Raw genomic sequence first — 8268 nt, 5'->3', positions numbered from 1 at the left:
AGCTAGAAGCCTTGCACAGATTCCAACATTACGAATAAATCAAATAAACATCTGGATTAGCTTAATTCCATAAAGGCAAATGCGTCTAAGTGTTGTGAGTCATTTAGTGGGTTTAAACAGAGATCAAAAAACTTTCTGAAGCTTGTTTGCCTTTTAAGGCAAGACACCCCAGGTGAATTTGGCAGAAATTGGATGGACATGCAAATATTTTTGTTAAATATGCCATCAAGTCGTAATGAAATTTCTGAAACATAAATCTTTGAAATTTCTTGTCTTATTACAGAGTTGAAACACATTTATTTAGAGGACAAAATCTTTTGAACTTCACTCTTTAAAGGTGATGTAATATTCTGAACTGGAATTCTTCAGAATATGTATTTCAAAATGTATTTCTGCCTTCCTTTGAAAGTGATCATTCAGGCTGAGAGGGAATTACGTAACATCTTAGACGTTTGGGGAATGGGAGGGGCTTCAGAATTCCATCTGTGCAGAATTCCTCACTGCAGACGGGAAGCTCCAGCAGCTCTGGAAACACCATCGCGACGCTGTGAAGAAGGCCACACAGTCACAGCCACAGCTGGAAATGTGTTAAGCATCTAAGCACGTTTATATATCTGTCTGTCACCGTTCCGGGGAATAATAATATTCCATGAGCTTACTCTCAACATGAGTCTCCATCTGGAATCCATCTTTCTCTGTAGACTCATATTCAAATGAAGCTAATTGTTGATATAAGAGTTTATTGGTGACCCCAAGCAGCTCCTGCATGTTTACTTTGGGTTTCACAGCTTCTTTCCCATAGGATGCATTGTTATTTTAAGAGATGTAATACTGTAAATGCTAATGGGTTGTTCTGTACGTATTTTCACAGAATTTCCCACAGATGTAGGCTACAGTAAAATAAAGGCACAATATCTACAGACTAGAATAGATCACAGAGAGGGGGCTCTTCTGACTGACTCTTTACTGAATTAATAAATTAAATATTTGCTTTCACCTTTTTTTGTCTTATTGTGAATTATTCATCAGTGTATGTCATTCCAAAGAAAATAACGTAAATAACGTATTCATATTTTAACGATTATTAAAGGAAGAAAGCAAAGAAAGAAAGCATCTGGAAATCTGAGATGGAGATACATTTTCTGCCTATATTTTTTTATAGTATTAAACCACATTTTGCACGTAAAAATTAGCATCATGTTATTTTCTTTTGGTACAAAGCATTTGGACCTGGAAGCGATGATGCCTGACGTCATACTTAACAAACGAATTCGACGTTAATCAAGCCCCGCCCACATTTGTTCTAATTCGAAATACACCACATTACGACTATAAATTAGAAACGAATGCCATTTCAAGCATTTATTTACACATTTCTGTTTTGTCTCAATCAACATAATTATTATAAAAACATGGATTGTTTCACATTTACCATGTTACACAAAGATAACTTTGATTTGGAGTATCAGATCTTGGCGTGAGGCAGGCGTTTATTTGTAAAAACTGAAGCGTGAAGGATCTCAAGAGTTTTTGACTCTTGGCAGCAGATGATCGCTGATTTATCTGACCTCTTGGCAAGTCTTTCCTCAACAGGCTTTTAGCAGTTTTAGTATTTATTTGGGGTTTAAAAACCAGCCTCAGGAGATTTATGGCAGGAAAAACTTTGCGCTTAACACCGATTCAAACACGAGCTGTGCACAAGCACTTTGTATTTACAGTTATTTCCATAACTAAATGAATAAAGTTTTATGATAAACTTTGATTTTGGTTGGACAAAGCCTTGCATTAAAGTTTAAAATGCTTGAAGTCTGAAAAGCTTGAAGTTGAAGTTTTTACTCAAAGTCAGTGTAGCTTGCATTATGTGATGCATTACTAGCATTATTTAGCATGTTAACATGACTTATCAAGTTGCTAGCATGCTCCATATGATAATTTAGCATATTGCTAGCGTGTTTTAATGTTGCTTAGACTGACATATTGGTAACATGTTGTTAGCATATCGCTAGCACAAATAAGCATGTCCTAAGATAGTTGTCAACCTTCGCTAGTGAATAGACATCTGAATACACAATGTGTGATATTGCCCAAAAGTTTAGAGTCCCTGAACGTCTCAAAGGGACTTTTCCTAGATTTGGTCAACCATTAAACAAAACGTTCGATCAGTTAGAAAAGATACAGCATATCGAGTCAGAACAGTCTGAAGGTCTGACACAAGTTTTGTTTATACCCTTATGATTTACGATTTAGCCATCCTGCTAATCATCTCTCCTCATGTTCAGGTCTTTGAGAGCATCATACATACAGTAGGTGGATTACAAAACCCTGTTTAATGTATCATTGCCCTCTGATTTCCTTCAAATGTTCACACACATCGCTGAAGTCCATTGTTGCTATATATGGCAGCTTAATTCATCCTATTTCTCCCCTGAAATTCTTTCCTGGGCCCAGCACAAATCAGAGCACCTCTCGGTCATTCCTCTGAATGACATGGGATGTAATTCTCTTTAATGGTTCAGAAAATTTTACGCAACCTTTCATCAGCTTACGTGGATGTGGGGCCACCATGTACATCGCTTTATGTTATATGTTAATTGCAAGTACATCTTGATTTTAAAATTGTATTTACAAATATGACTATACAAAATAAAATCTCCCTGTTTTACTCTCTCTCTGCGTTGGTTGCCGGTATGTTTAAGAATTTATTTTAAGATTTTACTCTTTGTTTTTAAGGTTTTATATAGTCTGGCACCTTCTTATTTATCTGAACTTTTGACTTTGAACATATCTGCTAGATGTTTAAGGTCGTCAAATCAGAAACTGTTAAAGGCTCCAAGATCAAGGTTAAAAAGTGCCATAGTTGGCCCCAAATTCTGGAATAGTGTGCATTTATCTATTAGAATAATCCATACAGAATCTCTATTTAAAATAAATCTTTAAACTCACCTTTTGGAAAAGGATTATAATATCAGTCATCCTGAGCATGTTATTCCTTTGAATGCACCATTCCCTCTGTATGTACCATGCCATTGTATGCTGTTTTATTGTATTGACTGGTGTTTTATTATTTTGATTTGATCATTTTTGGTCGACAACGTTGTTTTATTGTGCTATATAAATAAAATTTTTTAAAAAGTTCTATTAATGTTACTGAAGAACGTTTTTGTTTAGATCTTTTAAAGAACTTTGCCAGAACGTTTTTGAGAATGGTTTCTGTTAGCTAGGATTTTTATTTATTACGTAATCCATTTCTTTATTTTCTTGCAAAGAACAACTATAACAAAACTTGCTTTTCCAGACAATTTAAATAATGAAAATATGGGAGAAAAATATGACTAGCTGTCATATATTTTAGATTTTATTTAAGAAAATTATAATTCATTATTTTTATTTTGTGTTGAAATATAACCTTGAACATGCACTTGCACATCATTACCATTAGATTCATTCCCTGGTAAAATGATGTTTTATTTTTGACATTGGACATGACGTTGGACACTGAAACTTTAATAAGTCAAATCTCTCTGAGTCCGTAGGGGAAGTTTTTCTCTGAGGAGGTTTGGGCCGATCCAGATGCTTCTTTGAAGTTCAAATGCAGTGAATAGCTCCGTGGGACAGTGTTAGTTTCCAGTCAGTTTTTGCCTTTTTCCATCTGTTGAGCATATTTTCATCCATTTGCGTGTCCTGCTCATGTGACAGCTCTTTTATGTTCCTTTCCATGTGGAAGTGGTGAAAAATTCACATCCACGAGAGGGTAATGTCAGGTCATAATAATGATTTTTCGTAAATATAAATACTATAAAAACAATCAGAGCAGCAGAGCACCAGTATAGCAGCACTAAAAACAATCAGAACAGGGGTGTGTTTCAAGAAAAGCATCATTAGCGAACTATGGTTGTTAGTGTCATAGTTTGCAAACAGAACACAAATGCAGAACAGCCAGAGAACCTTGAAAAGGGATATTTATTAATAAAAATAAGGAACAACACAAAACTGGACTAACAAAGCCCAGAATACCAATATAGTGGGAAAACCCTGTGGTAGAGTTCCCGGGTCCCAATCAATTACTTTGGGTCCCAGTTCTGTTTAACATTGTGTGTAATACCCGAGTCGATAAGGCTCAGAGAACACAGCCGTTATCAGAGTCAGTCAGCACTGTGCATGTGTTGTTTTGTAACTTTCAACTTGTAAAATTAGGATGAGAAAAGTGTAAGTCAGTAATTTGAAATAAGGTGGGTAAACACAACATGAGCGACGTCATCTGAAGCAGGGCGGGCAGCGTTAATGAACACACAGGGTGATAATGGATAGTTAAGATCAATAAATGCTTCTTTGTTGACATGCACGGTTTTGTGTACAGCAGGGAATCAGATAATTATTTTCTACATAAGTGTATTGTATTTTTATATTTTATTTTGTTGTAATTTCGAGTTTATGTTCTTGTTGTGTGCAACAATAAATGCAAACAAACTTGGAATCTCAAAAACTGCTTGCAGACTTGCACACTTACATTTAAATAAAATATTTTAAGACAGCAACAAAATCTTAGATGAACTGTCGCATAAATGTTTTATATGACTCTCAAAAAAGTTTAAAAGTTTATATTTGGGTGCTCCAGATAGCTAACACACATGTGCGTGTGTCATGTTTCTATGGCTACCAGAGCTTCTGCAAGGTGGGACTTATTACACCATTACGCGCTTTAATAATAGATAATAAGAAAGGCGTGGTCAAGACACTAGACAGGAGAGGACATGGCACAAACTAACACACAACAAGTTATGTGCTCCAACAAAGACTCAAGAATGTCCTCTGGTGGTCATCTAGGACACACCAGCTGATGACTGTGGCAGTTCCACTGAACTCTATTTGTTAGGAACTTGTAATTAGGGATGTACATTTTTTATTATTTCCATAATTAATCATCGTTAAATTATCGATCATCGTTAAATAATCAATTAATCATTAACCTTAATACTGCAAATAGCTTCTATTGCAGTGGCATAAAGTCACTGGTATGACAGGATGTTCAAATGCCACTCAAAATGCCAGCTTTGTTACCCAAATTAAGGGAGAACAACATAGCAACAGTATAACAACACCGTAAAAACCACTCAGAATAGCAAAGCAACAGCATAGCAACACCCTAAAAACACTCCGAACAGCATAGAAACAGCATCGCAACACCCAAACACTCCAAACAGCATAGAATCAGCATCACAACACTTTAAAAACACTCCGAACAGCATAGAAACAGCATCGCAACACCCAAACACTCCAAACAGCATAGAATCAGCATCACAACACTTTAAAAACACTCCGAACGGCATAGAATCAGCATCACAACACTTTAAAAACACTCCGAACAGCATAGAAACAGCATCGCAACACTTTAAAAACAGTCCGAACAGCATAGAAACAGCATCGCAACACCCTAAAAACACTCTGAATGGCATAGAAACAGCATAGCAACACTTTAGAAAACACTCAGAGCGGCATAGAAACAGCATCGCAACAACCTAAAAACACTCCGAATGGCATAGAAACAGCATAGCAACACTTTAGAAAACACTCAGAGCGGCATAGAAACAGCATCGCAACAACCTAAAAACACTCCGAATGGCATAGAAACAGCATAGCAACACTTTAGAAAACACTCAGAGCGGCATAGAAACAGCATCACAACACCCAAACACTCCAAACAGCATAGAATCAGCATCACAACACTTTAAAAACACTCCGAACGGCATAGAAACAGCATAGCAACACTTTAAAAACAGTCCGAACGGCATAGAAACAGCATCGCAACACCCAAACACTCCAAACAGCATAGAATCAGCATCACAACACTTTAAAAACACTCCGAACGGCATAGAAACAGCATAGCAACACTTTAAAAACAGTCCGAACGGCATAGAAACAGCATAGCAACACCCTAAAAACACTCAGAATTGCATAGAAACAGCATAGCAACACTTTAAAAACACTCCGAGTGGCATAGAAACAGCAATCGCAACACCCTAAAAACACTCAAAACACCATAGAAACAGCACCGCAACACTCCGAATGGCATAGAAACAGGATAACAAAACCCTAACAACACTCCAAACGGCGTAGAAACAGCATAGCAACACTTTAAAAACACTCCGAACAGCATAGAAACAGCAATCGCAACACCCTAAAAACACTCAAAACACCATAGAAACAGCATCGCAACAACCTAAAAACACTCCGAACACCATAGAAACAGCATCGCAACACCCTCGAATGGCATAGAAACAGCATAGCAACACCCTAAAAATACCCCGAACAGCATAGAAACAGCATCGTAACAACCTAAAAACACTCCGAACACCATAGAAACAGCATCGAAACACCCAAACGCTCCGAACAGCATAGAAACTGCATCGCGACAACCTAAAAACACTCTGAACATCATAGAAACAGCATAGCAACACTCCGAATGGCATCGAAACAGCATAGCAACACCCTAAAAACACTCCAACGGCGTAGAAACAGCATAGCAACACTTTAAAAACACTTCGAACACCATAGAAACAGCATCGCAACACTTTAAAAACACTCCTAACAGCATAGAAACAGCAATCGCAACACCCTAAAAACACTCCAAACACCATAGAAACAGCATAGCAACACCCTAAAAACACTTTGAACACCATAGAAACAGCATCGCAACACTTTAAAAACACTCCGAACGGCATAGAAACAGCATAGCAACACCCCGAACGGCATAGAAACAGCATAGCAACACCCTAAAACACTTAGAACAGCATAGCAACATCCTAAAACACTTAGAACAGCATAGAAACATCATCGCAACATTTTAAAAACACTCTGAACAGCATAGAAACAGCATAGCAACACCCCAAACGGCATAGAAACAGCATAGCAACACCCTAAAAACACTCCGAACGGCATAGAAACAGCATAGCGACACCCTAAACGCCATAGAAACAGCATAGCAACACCATAAAAACACTCCGAACGGCATAGAAACAGCATAGCGACACCCTAAACGGCATAGAAACAGCATAGCAACACCATAAAAACACTCCGAACGGCATAGAAACAGAATAGCAACACCCCGAACAGCATAGAAATAGCATCGCAACAGCCTAAAACACTCCGAACGGCATAGAAACAGCATAGCAATACCCTAAAACACTTAGAACAGCATAGCAATGCACTAAAAACACAGAAGAGCATAGCAACAACATGGTCTTTTGTTGTTCTCACTCTCTCTCTCATTCATTAATCATCAGCTATGGATTTGATTTGGTAATAAGGGAGCTCAGAGCTCCTGAGGAAAACATGTCGTCCACCTGTTTATTCTGAAAATCTTCATCTGCCCTCATGCTATCAGCACTAATGGTTCAACCATTACCTGTACGTGAAGAACACTGATTGCAAACAGTGTCAGGTGAAATGTCTGCTGCGATGTCAAACTCTGATGCTTGATGAGGTTTTCAGAAATGAACTAAAAATAGTTAGTTATAGTCAAAGACTTAGTTAAAGTTATTTGTATTTATGAGACCAAGGGGTGTGCAATTTCATATTATGATATAATTCTATAGAAATATGTTAATCACAATAAGCTATTTTTGGAAATTTGTAATTTAGCTCATTTTAATATATATTTTTTCTTAATTTCATTGTTTATTTGATAAATTTAGTTTTAGCATTTTGTAATATATTTTTATTATTTATTTATTTGATTCAATTGTATCATTTATATATATATATATATATATATACAAAAGATTATTAATAATTTACCAAAAAAAAAGTTTTCTATTTCATTTGGAATATGATAGATTATTATTAAATATCCCATTAATCAACTAATCATAAATAGCATATTAATGCTGGAAAGATAAAATCAGGCTACTGATGTCACTGGGTTAAGGTATTGTCATCATATTGTCATATTGTTTGTTCTCAGATATCTGAGAGAGAAGCCTTTCAAAACATAAGCAATAGAATCAGGCAAAAAATGAACAAACTGATGCACAAATCCTCAAAACTTCATTGAGAGGGTTGCGTAATATAGCAGAAGTCCCTCTTCTGATGCTTTTGAGACACAGAGAGGGTCAAACAGATGGCTGAGATTTCTGAAGAATGGGAAGCTATTACCTGATTATCTGCAAGCAATACTAGCTTTAAACAGCATGCTACTGACTCAGCGGAAGCACTAGCGGTCATGTGGTTTGCCAGTCGGGGGTAATTTGATTTCCGTTTTCCTCAGATAGC

Source organism: Carassius carassius, chromosome 43 (genome assembly GCF_963082965.1).
Source record: "Carassius carassius chromosome 43, fCarCar2.1, whole genome shotgun sequence".
NCBI classification, from domain to species: domain Eukaryota; kingdom Metazoa; phylum Chordata; class Actinopteri; order Cypriniformes; family Cyprinidae; genus Carassius; species Carassius carassius.
The sequence above is the reverse complement of the archived record's forward strand: the minus strand, read 5'-3'. Positions refer to the sequence as shown.